A 21,084-nucleotide genomic window follows, 5' to 3' on the forward strand; every position below is an offset into this window, starting at 1 on the left:
GTTCCGGACACTGCTGGCACGGGGAACAGCTCATTGGTGCATTTGCCAGGTCTCGAACCCTTAGTGATCAGACAACCTTTCTAACATTTTATTTTTGGAAGTCTGCATGAAATGTAACTTATTTTCTAAATTAAGTTGCAACTTTAGGCATTTTGGAGCATATGGAGAGCTATGCTTGGTATCTCAATCACCACACCTGAACACAAGTATACAGTACACAAATAGTTGTCTGCTTTCTTATCACTCTCCTCCTTTAAATAATTTAGCCTATGATGCTACTCCTCATTTGTCTTCTTTGCTACTTGGATTAATACACTCACTTGAATACACTTTTATGCTGAACAAGAAATTCACAAGTCACATGTATACTGGATACTCATAATAGAAACACTTCCATTCATTTCAGTGTAGACCACAGTCTGACAGAATGCTTATAAAGCACCTTGACTCAAAATATAACACTTATATAGAGTTCTTGAATATTTATCTTTTTTCAATAAGAAAAGCAGTTTTGTCAATAAACCTGTAATTCCTACTAATTCCTACTGTAAGTTGAGACATACTGTTGCAGAAGTCTTCAGCCATTTTACAGGCTATAGAGTAATTTCTTTAGCGATCATGTCTATGTTCAAGTAAAAACCAAATAGCCCTTACACAACCTGGAGGTGTGTTTGGGGTCATTGTCCTGTTGAAAAATAAATGATGGTCCAACTAAACGCAAAACGGATGGAATAGCATGCCGCTGCAAGATGCTGTGGTAACCATGCTGGTTCAGTATGCCTTCAATTTTGAACAAATCCCCAACAGTGTCACCAGCAAAGAACCCCCACACCATCACACCTCCTCCTCCATGCTTCACGGTGGGAACCAGGCATGTAGAGTCCATCCGTTCACCTTTTCTGCGTCGCACAAAGACACGGTGGTTGGAACCAAAGATCTCAAATTTGGACTCATCAGACCAAAGCACAGATTTCCACTGGTCTAATGTCCATTCCTTGTGTTCTTTAGCCCAAACAAGTCTCTTCTGCTTGTTGCCTGTCCTTAGCAGTGGTTTCCTTGCAGCTATTTTACCATGAAGGCCTGCTGCATAAAGTCTCCTCTTAACAGTTGTTGAAGAGATGTGTCTGCTGCTAGAACTCTGTGTGGCACTGACCTGGTCACTAATCTGAGCTGCTGTTAGCCTGCGATTTCTGAGGCTGGTGACTTGGATAAACTTATCCTCAGAAGCAGAGGTGACTCTTGGTCTTCCTTTCCTGGGGCAGTCCTCATGTGAGTCAGTTTCTTTGTAGCGCTAGATCGTTTTTGCAACTGCACTTGGGGACACTTTCAAAATTTTCCCAATTTTTCGCACTGACTGACCTTCATTTCTTAAAGTAACGATGGCCACTCGTTTTTCTTTACTTAGCTGATTTTTTCTTGCCATAATACAAATTCTAACAGTCTATTCAGTAGGACTATCAGCTGTGTATCCACCAGACTTTTGCACAACACAACTGATGGTCCCAACCCCATATATAAGGCAAGAAATCCCACTTATTAAACCTGACAGGGCACAACTGTGAAGTGAAAACCATTTCCAGTGACTACCTCTTGAAGCTCATCAAGAGAATGCCAAGAGTGTGCATAGCCGTCATCAAAGCAAAAGGTGGCTACTTTGAAGAACCAAGAATATAAGACATATTTTCAGCTGTTTCACACTTTTTTGTTAAGTATATAATTCCACATGTGTTAATTCATAGTTTTGATGCCTTCAGTGTGAATGTACAATTTTCATAGTCATGAAAAAACAGAAAAATCTTTAAATGAGAAGTTGTGTCCAAACTTTTGGTCTGTACTGTATATATATATACATATATATTGTAATGCAGCAGGTTGCTAGCATTACTGTAAATGGTCCAGGATGTGCTTACCGGACCATGTACCTTCCCCTTTATCTGACTGGTCACATGACTGTGACATCACCCAGGTCCTGCATGCACAGTAAAGCTCTGTATACATGACTGGGACAGCACACAGGACCTATACACACAGCTGACTGATCACATGACTGTGACATCAGCAAGGTCCTGTCGGTATGTGGCTGTCTGTGCACAGCATATATAAACCTGCTTAATTTGAAACAGGTGTGTTCGGTGTGAGAGGCGTGAGGCCTGATCCCCATGTGTGTGGGATACCGTGATACCGTGAAGCCTGGCAGCCTGAAGGCAAAGACTAGATCCTGTGCGGATGCTAGTGGCCTTGGAAGGCAGCGGCTTTGAAGTGAAGCCTGGTACCTGAAAGGTCGAGCCTGGATCCTGTGCGGATGTCAGTGGCCTTTGAGGGAGAGCCGGCTTGAGTAAGAGTCCTGGAAGGCAGAGCCTGGATCCTGTGTGGATGTCAGTGGCCTTTGAGGGAACGACGGCTGGAGACCCCTACCTGGGAAGCCGCAGAGCCACAGTGGTGGCAGAGTAACGGACTGAGACAGCTATACCCGGCAAAGGTAATACCCGGTGCTATATGGACATTGTGATATGAACATTGCTACTTTATTACCTTGCCGTAAGCTGTACCCTGGAGCAAGTGGGCCGGTGTGCCACTTGGCTCATGAATTGTTTATGTGTGTAAACCTGCCGGTGGCGGACTAAGATGAACTGTGTGTGAACAGCGGTTTATGAAGTGCCATAATAAACTGCAACACTGTGTGAAAAACGTAAAGACATTGCATGTGTGCATTGATTGACGCAGCGAAGCCAGTTACCCCCAGTATGATGACGAGCGCTGCCTTACTATATATATATATATATATATATATATATATATTTATATTTATATATTAGCAACTAATGCATATAAAGTATATTTTTTTCTCAAATTGTTAACAGTAGTCTGACTGCCTGCCAAGTGTTGTTTTAGACAATGATAGTAAGTAATTGAAAGAGAAAATGTATGAAGGTGAAGAGCAAATACAAGCTTGTGAAAGGTTCACTTGAACTGAAACGTCGCCACGCCATTTAGGCTAAATAAAGTCCTCTTGCTTTTGGTAAATATTGGAGTGCTGCCTACTTTTTCTATTTTTATATACATTTTTACAAAAATCGGATGTTTTGTATGGGAGGCCTTGCACCCATATTATACCTTTTTGTGATGTGCTTTTCCAATTTCTATTACAGTTGTGCTCAAAAGTTTACATACCCCGGAAGAATTTTTGCTTTCTTGGCCTTGTTTCAGGAAATATGAATGATAACAGAAAAACTTTTTCTCCACTCATGGTTATTGTTTGGGTGAAGCCATTTATTGTCAAACTACTGTGTTTTCTCTTGTTAAATCTTAATGACAACTAAAAACATCCAAATGACCCTAATCAAAAGTTCACATACCCCAGTTCTTAATACCATGTATTGCCCCCTTTAACATCAATGACAGCTTGAAGTCTTTTGTGGTAGTTGTGGATGAGGTTCTTTATTTTCTCAGATGGTAAAGCTGCCCATTCTTCTTGGCAAAAAGCCTCCAGTTCTTGTAAATTCCTGGGCTGTCTAGCATGAACTGCGCGCTTGAGATCTCCCCAGAGTGTCTCAATGACATTGAGGTCAGGAGACTGAGATGGCCACTCCAGAACCTTTAATTTATTCTGCTGTAGCCAATGACAGGTCGAATTGGCCTTGTGTTTTGGATCGTTGTCATGTTCGAACGTCCAAGTACGTGCAATGCGCAGCTTCCGGGCTGATGTGTGCAAATTTGCCTCCAGTAATTGATGATAATGTGCTGCATTCATCTTTCCTTCAACTTTTATCAAGTTTCCTGTGACTTTGTAGCTCACACATCCCAAAAACATCAGTGATCCACCTCCATGCTTTACTGTAGGAATGGTGTTCCTTTTATCATAGGCCTTGTTGACCTCTCTCCAAATGTAACGTTTATGGTTGTGGAAAAAAGTTCAATTTTGGTCTCATCACTCCAAATTACCTTGTTCCAGAAGTTTTGAGGCTTGTCTCTGTGCTGTTTGGCGTATTGTAGGCAAGATACTTTGTGGCATTTGCGCAGTAATGACTTTCTTCTGGCGACTCGACCATGCAGCCCATTTTTCTTCAAGTGCCTCCTTATTTTGCATCTCGAAACAGCCACACTGATAGTTTTCAGAGAGTTCTGAATTTCAGCTGATGTTATTTGGGGTTTTTTCTTTGCATCCCAAACAATTTTCCTGACAGTTGTGTCCGAAATTTTTGATGGTCTACTTGACCGTTGTTTGGTTTTTACAGAGCCCCTGATTTTCCTATTGTTAATCACAGCTTGATTGCTGCTGACTGGCATTATCAATTCCTTGGATATCTTTTTGTATCCCTTTCCTGTGTTATATAGTTCAACTACCTTTTCCCGTAGATCCGTCGACAATTCTTTTGCTTTCCCTATGACTTACAATCTAGAAACGTCAGTGGCTGGATTAAAGATGCAAGAGTCTGTCTGGATCCCAGAAACTCACTCAGCTTTTATGCACACACTGATTACAAGAAAACAGGTCACAGGTGAGGATGTTACCTTTAGTAGCCATTCAAACCCATTTGTGTCAAATTCTGTGCATGCTATCAGGCCAAAATCACCAGGGTATGTGAACTTTTAATCAGGGTCATTTGGATGTTTTTGGATGACATTAAGATTTAAAAAGAGAAAACACAGTAGGTTGAGAATAAATGGCTTCACCCAATCAATAACCATGAGTGGAGAAAAAGTTTTTTTGTTATCATTCATATTCTCTGAAACAAGGCCAAGAAAGCAAAAATTCTGCCGGGGTATGTAAACTTGTAAACTTTTAAGCACAACTGTGTATATATATATATATATATATATATATATATATATATATATATATATATACACTGCTCAAAAAAATAAAGGGAACACTCAAATAACACATCCTAGATCTGAATGAATAAAATATTATCATTGAATACTTCGTTCTGTACAAAGTTGAATGTGCTGACAACAAAATCACACAAAAATCATCAATGGAAATCAAATTTATTAACCAATGGAGGCCTGGATTTGGAGTCACCCCCAAAATTAAAGTGGAAAAACACACCACAGGCTGATCCAACTTTGATGTAATGTCCTTAAAACAAGTCAAAATGAGGCTCAGTATTGTGTATGGCCTCCACGTGCCTGTATGACCTCCCTACAACTCCCGGGCAAGCTCCTGATGAGGTTGCGGATGGTCTCCTGTGGGATCTCCTCCCAGATCTGGACTAAAGCATCCGCCAACTACTGGACAGTCTGTGGTGCAACGTGACGTTGGTGGATGGAGCGAGACATGATGTCCCAGATGTGCTCAATCGGATTCAGGTATGGGGAACGAGCGGGCCAGTCCATAGCTTCAATGCCTTCATCTTGCAGGAACTGCGGACACACTTCAGCCACATGAGATCTGGCATTGTACTGCATTAGGAGGAACCCAGGGCCAACTGCATCAGCATATGGTCTGACAAGGGGTCTGAGGATCTCATCTCGGTACCTAATGGCAGTCAGGCTACCTCTGGCGAGCACATGGAGGGCTGTGTGGCCCTCCAAAGAAATGCCACCCCACACCATTACTGACCCACTGCCAAACCAGTCATGCTGAAGGATGTTGCAGGCAGCAGATCGCTCTCCACGACGTCTCCAGACTCTGTCACATCTGTCACATGTGCTCAGTGTGAACCTGCTTTCATCTGTGAAGAGCACAGTGGCGACTTTGCCGATCCTGGTGTTCTGTGGCAAATGCCAAGCATCCTGCACGGTGTTGGGCTGTGAGCACAACCCCCATCTGTGGATGTCGGGCCCTCATACCACCCTCATGGAGTCTGTTTCTAACCGTTTGTGCAGATACATGCACATTTGTGGCCTGCTGGAGGTCATTTTGCAGGACTCTGGCAGTGCTCCTCCTGTTCCTCCTTGCACAAAGGCGGAGGTAGCGGTCCTGCTGCTGGGTTGTTGCCCTCCTACGACCCCCTCCACGTCTCCTGGTGTACTGACCTGTCTCCTGGTAGCGCCTCCAGCCTCTGGACACTACGCTGACAGACACAGCAAACCTTCTTGCCACAGCTCACAATGATGTGCCATCCTGGATGAGCTGCACTACCTGAGAAACTTCTGTGGGTTGTAGAGTCCGTCTCATGCTACCACGAGTGTGAAAGCACAACCAACATTCAAAAGTGACCAAAACATCAGCCAGAAAGCATTGGTACTGAGATGTGGTCTGTGGTCCCCACCTGCAGAACCACTCCTTTATTGAGTGTGTCTTGATAATTGCCAATAATTTCCATCTATTGTATATTCCATTTGCACAACAGCATGTGAAATTGATTGTCAATCAGTGTTGCTTCCTAAGTGGACAGTTGGATTTCACAGAAGTTTGATTTACTTGTAGTTATATTCTGTTGTTACGGTATAAACTGTATATATCAAATATTTAAACTTTTGCAAAGTACTGTATATATCAATATATACATATATATATATATATTATACTGTAGATATATAGCTATCTATAGATAGATACATACAGCATTGTTCAAAGGTTTACACACATGGTCAAAATTGTTGGTACCCGTCGATTAATGAAAGAAAAACCCACAATGGTCACAGAAATAACTTGAATCTGACAAAAGTAATAATAAATTAAAAATCTTTGAAAATGAACAAATGAAAGTCAGACCTTGCTTTTCCACCCTGCTTCCACAGAATTAAAAAAAAAATTAAACTCATGAAATAGGCCTGAACAGAAATAATGGTACTCTTAACTTAATATTTTGTTGAACAACCTTTTGAGGCAATCACTGCAATCAAACGATTCCTGTAACTATCAATGAGACTTCTGCACCTCTCGACAGGTATTTTGGCCCACTCCTCATGAGCAAACTGCTCCAGTTGTCTCGTGTTTGAAGGTTGCCTTTTCCAGACGGCATGTTTCAGCTCTTTCCAAAGATGCTCAATAGGATTTAGGTCAGGGCTCATAGAAGGCCACTTCAGAATAGTCCAATGTTTTAGCCATTCTTGGGTGTTTTTAGCTGTGTGTTTTGGGTCATTATCCTGTTGCAAGACCCATGACCTGCGACTGAAACCAAGCTTTCTGACACTGGGCAGCACATCTCTCTCTAGAATCCCTTGATAGTCTTGAGATGTCATTGTACTCTGCACAGATTCAAGACACCCTGTGCCGGATGCAGTAAAGCAGCCCCAGAACATAACAGAGCCTCCTCCATGTTTCACAGTAGGGACAGTGTTCTTTTCTTGATATGCTTCATTTTTCCATCTGTGAACATAGAGCTGATGTGCCTTGCCAAAAACTTCCATTTTTGTCTCATCTGTCCATAGGTCATTCTCCCAGAAGCTTTGTGACTTGTCAACATGTAGTTTGGCAGATTCCAGTCTAGTTTTTTTATGATTTTTTTTCAACAATGGTGTTCTCCTTGGTCGTCTCCCATGAGGTCCACTTTAGATCAAACAACGACGGATGGTGCGATCTGACACTGATGTTCCTTGAGCTTGAAGTTCACCTTTAATCTCTTTAGAAGTTATCCTAGGCTCTTTTGTTACCCTTTGTATTATCCGTCTCTTTGATTTGTCATCAATTTTCCTCCTTCGGCCACGTCCAGGGAGGTTTGCTACAGTCCCATGGATCTTAAATTTCTGAATAATATGTGCAACTGTAGTCACAGGAACATCAAGCCGCTTGGAGATGGTCTTATAACCTTTACCTTTAACATGCTTGTCTATAATTTTTTTCTAATCTCCTGAAACAACTCTTTCCTTTGCTTCCTCTGGTCCATGCTGAGTGTGGTACATACCATGTCACCAAGCAGCACAGTGAGTATCTGTAGCCCTATATACAGGCCCACTGACTGGTTACAAGATTGTAGACACCTGTGATGCTAATTAGTGGACACAACTTGATTTAACATGTCCCTTTCGTCACATTATTTTCAGGGGTACCATTATTTATTTCCAGGCCTATTTCACGAGTTTAATTTTTTTTAAAAATTCTGTCGAAGTAGGGTTGAAAATCAATGTCTGATTTTCATTTGCTCATTTTAATAGATTTTTAATTTATTATTACTTTTGTCAGATTCAAGTTATTTGTCTGACCATTGTGAGTTTTTCTTTCATTAAACGAGGGGTACCAATAATTTTGACCACGTGGGTATATATATATATACCTATAGGTAAGAATGCTTTTAAAAATAGAAGTTTTAATAGTCTATTTTATCAATTAACAAAGCAAAGTGAATGAATAACAAAGAATTATGAATCAAATCAATATTTGCCTTCAAACCAGCATCAAAGCATCAATTCTTCTGGGTACACTTGCAGATACGTTTTGAAGGAACTTGGCAGGGAGAGTGTTTCAAACATCTTGGAAAACCACAGATATGTGGATATGTATGTAGGCTTGTGCAAATCCTTCTGTCACTCCATGAAATCCAAGACAGGCTCAATGATGTTCAGATCAGGGCTCTTTGAGGACCACATCATCACTTCCAGGACACCTTGTTCTTCTTTAATCTAAAGACAGTTCTTAATGACATTACCTGTATGTTTTGGTTTATTGTGCTGTTGCAGAATGAAATTTGAGATAATAAGATGCAGAATACCAGGAAAAGAGCATTGTTGTGGACCATAGATGGAGTGGTCGGCCATGAAAACTTAGTGCAGAAAGAGAAAGACATACTATGCTTACTTTCCTTGGAAGTCAAAATATGTCCATAAGTACCAAGCAATTAGTGGGACAAAGTTACATCCATCTATTGTTCAGAGAACTCTTGCCAGAAGTGGTCTCCATGGGAGAATTGTGGCCAAAAAAGCATACCTTTGATATAGAAACAAGGCCAAGTGACTCAACTATGCATGAAAACACAAAAACTGGGTACCTAAAAATGTCAGCAGGTTCTCTGACCTGATGGGTCAAATTTTGAAATATTTGGCCGTAACAGAAGGTAGTTGGAGAGCAGTACAATATTGCAGAGGGCTGGAGAGAAGTACAATATTGTGTTTGCAGGCAGCAGTGAAGCATGGTGGAGGTCCCTTGCAAACTTTGAGCTGCGTTTCAGCGAATGGAGTTAGCAATTTGGTCATGACTAATGGTGTCCTAAATGCTGAGAAATACAGGTAGATACTTATCCATCATGCAATACCACCAGGAAGGCATCTTATTGGCTCCAAATTTATTCAGCAACAGAATATTGACCCCAAGCATACATCCAATGTCATTAAAAAATATCTCCAGTGTAAAGAAGAAAAAGGAGCCATATCTCAATATTATCAAGACTGTTTTGGGATTACATGAAGAGAAAGAAAAATTTCCGCAAATCCACATCCACAGAAGATCTATGGTTAGATTTCTCTTCTGTTTATTCACTTTGCATTTTTTTAATTGATAAAAATAAACTATTAGCATTTCTATTTTTGAAAGCATTCTTACTTTGCTGCATTTTGTTCACACCTGCCTAACCTTTTGCACACAATATCCAGAAAACATATGTTATGAAAAAACAGTTGAGGCCGCAACATACAATTGGTGAAAAGGCTTCATAGGGAGAGTAGAAACTTAGTTTGAATAGGTGAATACAGTATGCTTTAATCTTTTTCACCAATTGGATGTGCTGCCTCATCTTTGCTTTGGATATTTTTGTAGAGATTAATAAGATGGGTATTAATGATACGAGGATCTGCCAAAATTCAAATTCAACAAATCATGCAAATTTTCCCAGAAAATTTGATTTTCAGTAAAGATATTTTCTGTGAATTGAATATCCCTTATTATGCTCTGGAGTGAAAAGGCCAAGAAATACGGCTTGCTTGTGATAAGGGAAAGAAGAACCTGACAAAGCAGCGGAGGGGTAAGACAAGTGAGCAGTGAGGTAAGTATAGTTTTTTAATCTTTTGCCAGCCATCTGTTGTTCAGCAAAGTGGCGGCCAACCAGCCACCAATTTGGTGAATCCACAACCAGCAAATTTACAAAAATTCATATTATCAAAAATGCTGATTTTATATATAATCCAGTAGAATTCAAATCTACTCTAATAAATCTGTTAATCTTTACTGGTTACCCTTAAAGGATCTAGCACCCACTAGAGATTGTGGTGCTACTTCCTTGAATTAAGTAAGGAAAATAGACAAACATTCTATATGTCTATAACCAATGACAGATGTATCGCATTGATTATCTAGTTAAATTTCCATCTGTTAAGAGGTGGGATTTATTAGGCAGCAAATGGACTGTTTGTTCTTGATATATTGAAGGAGAAAAGTAGGAAAACATAAAGATCTGTGTTTTTTTGACAAGGGATAAATTGGGATGGCTAGATAACTAGGTCAGAAAATGTTTTAAAATGGCAGGTCATGTGGGGCGATCCTGTTGTGTAGTGGTTAGTACCAGAAATTATCAAAGCAATCCATAGAGAATCAATTTTGAGTCAAATTTCCTGAAACTTGCAGATTCCCACAAACTTGAACAGTTCCGATTTGCACATATCATCCACAAAAAAATGTGCCACACGTTGCTGAAGAGTCACTGGGCTGGCTAAAGAAGTCTAACGTTGCCAGGCTGGCTTCCCCATAATGCCCATCAGCTATCATATCACATAGTCTAGGGCAGCCAATCAGGGCAGACTATCGCAGCCAGTATAAAAGATGAGAGCCAGTCACCAGCACCATTTTATGCTTTTACAATGTAAAGATAGGAGGTCAGTGCGCACAACTAATTCCACATAAGGGCTAAAAAAGGGCCAAATTAGATTGTGTTGTACTACTGCATTAGTGTTGAAGCACATGGAATATGTGAGTGATTGTTAATCTGTGAATACTAACCCAAAGATTCCCAGTGTTATAGAGATACTGTATCTGCATAATTAGCATGACTGTGAATTTATTGATTTGAGATACATTGCAGTAAAATCACAGCTCAGCACCTTAATAGCAGTATTTTTTCAATCTTCACACACTGCAATTGCAAACCAGGTAGACAGTTTAATACACTGTCCCCTAATTTCACTACTAAAGATTAGTCTTGAAACCTAGGCTTGTGTGTCACAGGTAGGGAAGCCATATATATATATATATATATATATATATATATATATATATATATATATATATATACAGTACAGACCAAAAGTTTGGACACACCTTCTCATTTAAAGATTTTTCTGTATTTTCATGACTTTGAAAAGTGTACATTCACATTGAAGGCATCAAAACTATGAATTAACACATGTGGAATTATATGCTTAACAAAAAAGTGTGAAACAACTGAAAATATGTCTTATATTCTGGGTTCTTCAAAGTAGCCACCTTTTGCTTTAATGACTGCTTTGCACACTCTTGGCATTCTCTTGATGAGCTTCAAGAGGTAGTTACCGGAAATGGTTTTCACTTCACAGGTGTGCCCTGTCAGGTTTAATAAGTGGGATTTCTTGCCTTATAAATGGGGTTGGGACCATCAGTTGTGTTGTGCAGAAGTCAGGTGGATACACAGCTGATAGTCCTACTGAATAGACTGTTAGAATTTGTATTATGGCAAGAAAAAAGCAGCTAAGTAAAGAAAAACGAGTGGCCATCATTACTTTAAGAAATGAAGGTCAGTCAGTCTGAAAAATTGGGCAAACTTTGAAAGTGTCCCCAAGTGCAGTTGCAAAAACCATCAAGCGCTACAAAGAAACTGGCTCACATGAGGACCGCCCCAGGAAAGGAAGACCAAGAGTCACCGCTGCTTCTGAGGATAAGTTTATCTGAGTCACCAGCCTCAGAAATCGCAGGTTAACAGCAGCTCAGATTAGAGACCAGGTCACTGCCACACAGAGTTCTAGCAGCAGACACATCTCTACAACAACTGTTAAGAGGAGACTTTGTGCAGCAGGCCTTCATGGTAAAATATCTGATAAGAAACCACTGCTAAGGACAGGCAACAAGCAGAAGAGACTTGTTTGGGTTAAAGAACAGAAGGAATGGACATTAGACCAGTGGAAATCTGTGCTTTGGTCTGATGAGTCCAAATTTGAGATCTTTGGTTCCAACCACCGTGTCATTGTGCGACGCAGAAAAGGTGAACGGATGGACTCTACATGCCTGGTTCCCACCGGGAAGCATGGAGGAGGAGGTGTGATGGTGTGGGAGTGCTTTGCTGGTGACACTGTTGGGGATTTATTCAAAATTGAAGGCATACTGAACCAGCATGGCTATCACAGCATCTTGCAGCGGCATGCTATTCCATCCGGTTTGCGTTTAGTTGGACCATCATTTATTTTTCAACAGGACAATGACCCCAAACACACCTCCAGGCTGTGTAACGGCTATTTGACCAAGAAGGAGAGTGATGGGGTGCTACGCCAGATGACCTGGCCTCCACAGTCACCAGGCCTGAACCCAATCGAGATGGTTTGGGGTGAGCTGGACCGCAGAGTGAAGGCAAAAGGGCCAACAGGTGCTAAGCATCTCTGGGAACTCCTTCAAGATGGTTGGAAGACCATTTCTGGTTGACTACCTCTTGAAGCTTCAAGAGAATGCCAAGAGTGTGCAAAGCAGTCATCCAAGCAAAAGGTGGCTACTTTGAAGAACCTAGAATATAAGACATATTTTCAGTTGTTTCACATTTTTTTGTTAAGTATATAATTCCACATATGTTAATTCATAGTTTTGATGCCTTCAGTGTGAATGTACAATTTTCAAAGTCATGAAAATACAGAAAAATCTTTAAATGAGAAGGTGTGTCCAAACTTTTGGTCTGTACTGTATATATATATATATATATATATATATATATATATATATATATATATAATTTTTTTTTTTTTTTAAATTTCCAGAATCCAGAAATTTAAATGCAACTGGTTATCTCACAAAGTGTGGCTGTTAAAAAAATCCTTTCCTTTAACACACTTCTTTGATGTAGTATAATAATATTAGACACATGCATGCTGCCTGAATTCAGTTATTTACCACCAGTTACCATCTGTGTTCTCCTATGCAGATAGGTTAGGGTCAATTTGATTAAAGGGAGTCTGTCATCAAGTTTTTGCTATATAATCTAAGAGCAGAATAATGTAGGAAAAGAGACCCTGATTCCAACCATGTAGTTTACTGTGTGCAGCAGTTCTGACACAATCAGAGCTTTTAGATGTAGAATGCAGCAGAGCTGAGAAAGCTAACCCCGCCCACACCAGGCTCTCTGAGTACATACTCTATAGACAGTGAGCTGTTTATCACAGGGGAGGAGGCATGGTCAGACTAGTGTAGTCCAGGCAATACTAATCACAAGGATGATAAAAGCTACGCTATAAGTAAACACCACCACACTGGGTAATAAACAACACATCATTGAACTCTGTGTCTCAGCCTCTATGTTCTGTTGTCTTCAGACTACATAGCAAAAACCTGCTGACACAGGTTTAATAAAGTAGTTTGCATTAAAGAGCTCAAAATGGGTCCAATACAATCCTAGGAGACCTTCTAGTGTTCTACACCTATTCTCAGGGCAACTAGAGCTTTTGCAGTATTGAGAATCAAATTTTTTGGGAAGATTTGGCGAAGTTGACATATTCAAATTTGAAACTTTTTGATCAACTCTATTTAGCACTTATCATAGTGGTACAAGGAAGGACAGCCAGTGAACCAGCAACAAGGTCAAGAGAACTCATAGCTCATTAACGTGCATCCAATCCATGGAGGCCACATTTTACAACTAACAAGAAGGATGTGCAGCTAATATCTTGGGTGTAGATACCACAAAACACCTTCATGGGTCCCACATGTTTTCATGGTACAATGTGACCTTTAAATATTAGGCTATTGCTTTTAATGTTATTGGTTACATTGCTCTTTTACTAGAAGTATTTCAAGTTCTATTATACTTCCAAAGCTGTTACTCATCTGTGAAAATAAAGTATTCTAATGTTCTAATACTAACAAAACATATATTTTAAAAAAAAATTGATAGAAAAAAATATTTTCAAGAAAAACATTGATTATACTCATATATTGTATATTATAACCAGACCTTATTATTTCTATTTTGCAGTTTCCATATGCAGACATAGGAATTATAAAGAATGACGTTAATATAGAAAAAGCTAAATAGTTTCTGATAATGGCAAAAAATGTGATAAGGGCTATGATGGATTATTATATGCTATGTTAATAGCTCAATTAAATGCCTGATTGGTATGTAAGGCACCAGTTAACTGAGAACACATGCCACTTATAAAACCAGAAATCCATAGAGAAAATGTCCCCTATAAATCACTAATGTCTTTAGCATACATCTTGAAAATGATCATCAGTCAGGGAAGATCCATGATACCTGTAGTTAAATGCCTTTATTGTTGATGTGCCCAATTACATTACTGTAAATGATCTATATATAGGAATATCTGTTTTGCTTATTGATTCGCAAATATGTTCTTTAAGTAAAAATATGCTCATAAAAGAGATATTGTTTACTCGCCATAATATATGACTGAAGTCGAATTGTTGGATCAAATGACTGTTGATATTGCGTTACAATGATTTCAGGTTTCAAAAGCAATATATTGTCACATACATACAAACATACATAGAGCATCCAATGCTCGCTCCCCTGATGCAGGGTGCAGTAATTATTAAGCAGACACATAATCCCTTGTTTCCTGCGTGTGAGCTCTAGGTGTTTGTATTACTATGACTACTAAACTTGCATATATACATATATATTAGTATAGGTTGATACGATAATAGTTGTATCTATTTACCTATCAGTTTTTTTTATAACACAAGTCCATAAAACATCATTCTTTAGCATCTTGATTTTATTGACTTATAATCTATATCATCGTGTGATCATAATCTCCTTGTAAGTCGCAACAAACAAAGTAGCAAAATTGGTATTTGTAAACAAAAATATTGATAATTAAAAATTCATGTCATACTCATTATTGTATTTCTTCTAACAGCAAGATAATCTCTCACACCCACTATGTGTATTATTCACTCTTCCCATAGGCATTGTCATGGCAAAATCCACAGGGACTATTACTGCTTCTTCTTCTGGCAGTTTCAAAACAATATGTAAAATTATAGTGATCAAGAAATTAGGAAAGCTATGACTGATAGGTAAGATAGAAGGAACTATACTATACAAAGTATAAATGCTCCTGAATAAAAAAAAGAACATATTCATAGGTTCGACAAACTCCTCTATATAAAGGGAGACTTTTTATTGCAATGATTAGATTAGAGTACTAAAGAGAGAGGCCTTCAAACCTTGTGCCTCCTCGTCTAACAAAATAGTAGTTAACATTGCCCGCAATGTCTGTCATTCAATATGTACTTTGCTTTCCCTGATTCGTCTTTTGGATTTACTATTTGGAAAGCACCATAAAAAGTGTTGGAGCTACAGGATAAATATAAATGGTTACGAATGATATGGAAACCTCATGGATTATTTTATCTTGACCATAAGATATTGTGGACTCTCCTAGAATAACAGGTAAAAAAAACAGATGTTGCTTAGAAAGGTATTAAATCACAAAGTATTGTCTCTAATTTTACATAGCGATGGCTGTAAACCAAATGCATTATCTTGCCCCAGAGAGTCATTATAAAACTATCATTTAATAATGATTTAGGAAAAAACTCACAAAAGTAAATGGTTTATTTTGCCTTTTTGTAGTTACCATGCAGTTCTAGTAAGTTAAAGTTGTAGAACTTAATAGGTCAGGCAGGGGGTATGGTACTGTTTTTCCTTGTGGAGGTACCGGATGGCAAAGGGACTCTTATAGTACAGGCAACACTCTCTGGGAAGTAAAAGGTAAAGGTAATAACACTCCCACATACAATATGTATCAGAAAATATTTGACAGTATTGATGTAATGGTTCTGTTTATTTGCAAATTGAATTTTCAATTTGAATGACTAGTTAGTTTTTAGTAACTACATGTTTATTATCCAACCTATGTCCTGGAAAGCCTATGTTATGGGGAGTCCACTATATACTACTGCAGCTATTCCTACCATCACGAGTAAGTAGATGGGTCTAATTTATTGTCTACTGGCACATAACTGCATAAACCCTTTTTTAGAGCAAAGAACATCCAAATAAATACAGGTTCCTAATAATCTACACTATAGTAACATTTTAAAAATCCTACATTTCATAGGAAGTAGCACAAACACTCAACATATCTTTTAAATAAGACATTTTAGGACCCAATATGTGAAATTAATATCACATAAACTAAGTTGAGCTTCATTTCCATATAAAACAATTTACCACTTTAAACAACTTTTTGCATTTGGCAAAGGAATAGTCCCATAGACTCTTATACTCTTATTTTTTAATCATGAAATACTGACTTATTTATAAATTTATCCTTCAGTTTTCTTTTTATTTACTACAAAGGGTTTTCCATTTGCTGTTAATTTGATATATGTAAAGAAAGCAATTGATATCTAATAACTATTTGTATATCTGGTATTGCAATATTGGGGCTATTCAGCAATTTTACACATCAGTATTGATATAGGACACATAGCAACTAGTTTTATTGTATGGTGATGGTTAGGCAAGTTTGGAAAAACCACATACACAGAGTATCTCGCAATTCATGTTAAAAAATCTAATATACATTGAAGTGTAAATTTATTGGCAGCTTATTCTGGAGTAGATTTATACTCCAGTGACCATATAGATAACATAGACTCTAAGGCACATATGGCAAAGGTTGCACTTGAAATAATCGTAAAATAGAGAACCAAGTAATGATCTTAAATGAGACAAGCACTGTGTCAACTCCCCTTCCCAAAAACTAACATTTCTCTTAACAGTAGATAATGAAGAGCATCTTCGTCAATATGTGTCCAACTAGATCACAACAGCTGCACCATGTATTTACATGTTATGCAAAAAACTAATTATCACATTCATCACACAGGAACATCAAAAGCATACTCTGCTAAAGATGATCAACACAGCTACCGTATACAGGATTTACAAGGGGGCGAAGAATGTATTTTATATCAGATATATATTACATAGCAATATATACAAGGTGGTAAAGGCATGGAATTAATTCAATCTATTATGTATTAAGCTGGATGACAGTATAGGAAAACAGTGAATTAACAGTATGAGTCTATGTACCATCAACACCAACAAAATATATATACAAATTGAAAGCTATGTTATATGAATAACTATGTGAATTGACTATATCGTGATAGATTTTAGCCTCATCAGATGCCATTTATTGTCATGCAGCGTAAAATACCATAGCTCACTATAACATTATCATTAGCTTATCATTTATATTCCAAACAGTAGTTAACCAAGGTAAAGCAAAGGCTTATGCCATTTTTTCTAAGGAAGCATTTAAACCCTCAGAGGATATGGATTATATTTTAACCAAACAGATCAGTTTATAATAATTGAACACAAATTGTATGTAAAAGAAATAAAAAATAAATAAAAAAAGGACAAAAATGTGGTTATTACACAAATACAAAACTTAATAATGTTTCCAATGTCAAGCAATACACATACTACTGTATATGTAATAACAGCAGGGCAAAGCAAGGTTCTACTTTACATAACATATATACTGAATTTGTATGTTTAACTTTAACATTTCAGAACCAAGTGTTACTGATGGTATTAATAGCATGGCTTCATAGTGATCAACCCTCAAATAATATATCATGTCAAAGAGCATAGTTTAGAAAACCCAGCAATGCAGGTCATTATATACCTCTATAGATATCTCTAAATTATGGCAATTACTTAGAATCCAATGAGTGTAAAGGTTCCCGTGAAAACATAAATACCTAAAAACCATAAAAGTATATATATCTATATATTTCTAAAGGTGAATTCGAGAATTCTCCTTGTCTTTTAGTTTCAAAGTATGTGGCTCTTAAATCCTCTTAAACCCCTATCCCTTCTAGAATCCAGCCCCACAGCCTTGATCAAACATTAATGTCAGTTCTCAGCTTCTAGAGGTGTGAATAGAATAGGATGAACTCCACAGACTTCACAGTAGAAGCAAGACTCCTTTCTGAAACCTCCCATTCACCAGTTACTAACAGATGCCCAATCGAGACATTTCAGCTAAATCTACAATATTCCAATCTGTCAGGAGGAAAACATGCCAAACTCTTGTGAATGTGTTATAAGATTGCTTCAAACTTGATCACTGAGCTCTATGCATATTAGGGATTAGTATTAAATATATCATAGTAAATTATAGCCTTAAATGTAACAGGAACCTTTACCTTTTCCCTTGTAATCCACATATGACAGTAATAATTGTACTCAAGTGATGTCTGCAGTTCTCTCTGCTTGTCTTGTCCTTGACTCCTTCATTATGTGTCATATTAATAATGCAAGATATCTTGGATAACCCAAACTGTTGGTTTTTTTTCTGGAAAAAGAAGTCCAAAATCTACCTAATAATATCTGATATCGTGGCTTAGGTTCTAGATATACAAAATATATCAAACCCAAATAAATAAATGTACTCTTTTGATTGTTTAGAATGATACATATTTATATTAGGCGCATAAGATTACATAACAGAATCCTTACCAATATGTGTGTGTGTGTGTGTGTGTGTATATATATATATATATATATATATATATATATATATATATATATATGCATATATATATATTTATAATCTACTAATATGTGTATGTATATACATGCACATATATATTTATATTTGTGTGTATCTGTGTGTGTATATATATATATATATATATATATATGTGTGTATATATGTGTATATATATATACATATAGAAGAAACACATGGGGTGAAATCATTCCCAGATAAAAGGAATGTGAGGGAATATCTTTTTAATCTAATATTAATGGGCTGATTTTCATCCAGCTCTTCTGCTGCTGGTGGCATTCTGCTTGTTATTTCCATCCAGCTGAATAGAATTTTAATGAAAATCTATCTAGGATAAAAGTTTCTAATTTGTAACATGCTTCCTAAAAGATAATCATACAACAGCAATCTGAGATAAACCATAGTCCAAACAGCAGCACATGGATATGGATGTGATAGATGGCTAGATGAATGGTAGAGCAGCTCTTACCCCTGTTCACATGTCAGTGTCTGGAGCCTTTCTCCATGTATGAAGCTCCTGTCCCTCGGTTCAGGATCCAGCTCTCCTTCCAGCAGGGCTCTGATCTACTTGCAGGCACTATGCTTGTGCTTTTGCGCTGTCCACTAATGTGGTGCTGAACTGCTGCCCCCCAGAGGGAGCACTGGAAGCTAATGCCACAGAGCAGTGCCCCGGGCACAGACCTTAGTTATAGCCGGGTATGCACAAACACTGCCTGCTCACACCTCACTGGCTGAAAGCAAAAGATGCCCACAGCTCTGGGGAAAAGATAAGGCGTCGTTATCCACTTCATGTATCTGTACTGGAGATCTTGTTCAGCTCAAGTCACACACCCTGCTATGTGGGATTGCCTGGTACTTACTGGCATTCATGTTCTGCCACCCTGTAAAAAAGAGAGTCGCCTGTGTCACTGACACTTGTCTTTGTGCTTGTCTGCTGTTTGCTTGCAGCTGATTTGCTCCCCTCTGCTCAGCCAGCTCCCTCCTTCACTCCCAGCTCCTCTCCTCTGCTTTGTGTTTTTCCTTTTGGTCCCAGTGCTCTCAGGTCCCATTTATCAAGCTGCTCTTCATCACGTGTTAATCTGTTTTAGTCCTGGCACCGGAACAATCCCTAGCGCAGACTGCAATACCAACTACTCTAGGAGATGTGTGAGGCATGGGAGAAGAGGAGCCTGTACAGTCACAGCACTACACAACAGTAACACCCATCCCAAAGCAGCCTCCAATTATCAGCTCCCACACCCTGAAGTTGTCATGCCCTTCTTTGCAGGAGTGCTCTTTTCTATTTACCCTGTACATAATTCCATCAGATACAAGCCAACCAAGAAGACTAAGGGTCGCAAGGACCATAGATGGGAATATAAGGCCATGTATACTTACAGGAGGGATAGTCATTCTTCTAGGCACTACGCTTCATTTATTGCCTTCTATAGGATGCAGTGCACAAGTGTTCTCATTACTCCCACACATCCCACCCATCACTGGCAGTGATCTACTAGTGCATGCTAAAGTAAGCATCTCCTCCTCCAGTCCTCATCACACATGAGCTGACAGAACATTTCATAGGGATAGTAGAGTATGACCTATACACATAGTTCCCCATACACACTGACCTCTCAGAGCTGATCATGACTAGGGAATGACCTATACACATAGTTCCCCATACATAGTGACCCCTCAGAGCTGATCATGACTAGGGTATGACCTATACACATATTTCCTCATACACACTGACCTCTCAGAGCTGAGCATGACTAGGACATGACCTATACACATAGTTCCCCATACACACTGACCTCTCAGAGCTGATCATGACTAGGGTATGACCTATACACATAGTTCCCCATACACACGGACTTCTCAGAGCTGATCATGACTAGGGTATGACCTATATACATAGTTCCCCATACACATCGACATCTCAGAGCTGATCATGACTAGGGTATAACCTATACACATAGTTCCCTATACACAGTGACCTCTCACAGCTGATCATGACTAGGATATGACCTATACACATAGTTCCCCATACACACCGACCTCTCAGAGCTGATCATAACAAGGGTATGACCTATACACATAGTTCCCCATACACACTGACCTCTCAGAGCTGATCATGACAAGGGTATGACCTATACCCATAGCTCCCCATACACACTGACCTCTCACAGCTGATCATGTCTAGGGTATGACATATACACATAGTACCTCAGACATACCGATCTCTTAGAGCTCATCATGGCTAGGGTATAACCTATACACATAGTTCCCCAAAATACTCCGACCTCTCAGAGCTCATCATGACTAGGGTATAACCTATACACGTAGTTCCCGAAACACTCTGACCTCTCAGTGCTGATCATGACTAAGGTATGACCTATACACATAGTTCCCCATACACACTGACCTCCCAGATCTGATCATGACTAGGGTATGACCCATACACATAGTTCCCCATACACAGTGACCTCTCAG

General features: G+C 38.8%; 1 protein-coding gene across 2 annotated transcripts in view; it reads right to left on the bottom strand.

Moving 5' to 3' along the window:
* CNR1 (cannabinoid receptor 1) overlaps window positions 1-19,833 on the bottom strand; it is a 151,592-nt gene extending 131,759 nt beyond the window's left edge. Inside the window, exon 1 of one of the 2 annotated variants that reach the window (XM_073675689.1) lies at window positions 19,082-19,833. The gene's annotated coding sequence lies outside the window, so the exon portion shown is untranslated. Of the gene's footprint in view, window positions 1-18,247; window positions 18,379-19,081 lie in introns of those variants that run through there. The other variant, XM_073675690.1, reaches the window with a different exon arrangement.
* Window positions 19,834-21,084: the final 1,251 nt, after the last annotated feature.

The sequence above is a fragment of the Phyllobates terribilis genome, unplaced genomic scaffold (genome assembly GCF_046119375.1).
Source record: "Phyllobates terribilis strain yellow unplaced genomic scaffold, ASM4611937v1 Scaffold_3__8_contigs__length_932513732, whole genome shotgun sequence".
In the NCBI taxonomy this organism is placed as follows: Eukaryota; Metazoa; Chordata; class Amphibia; order Anura; family Dendrobatidae; genus Phyllobates; species Phyllobates terribilis.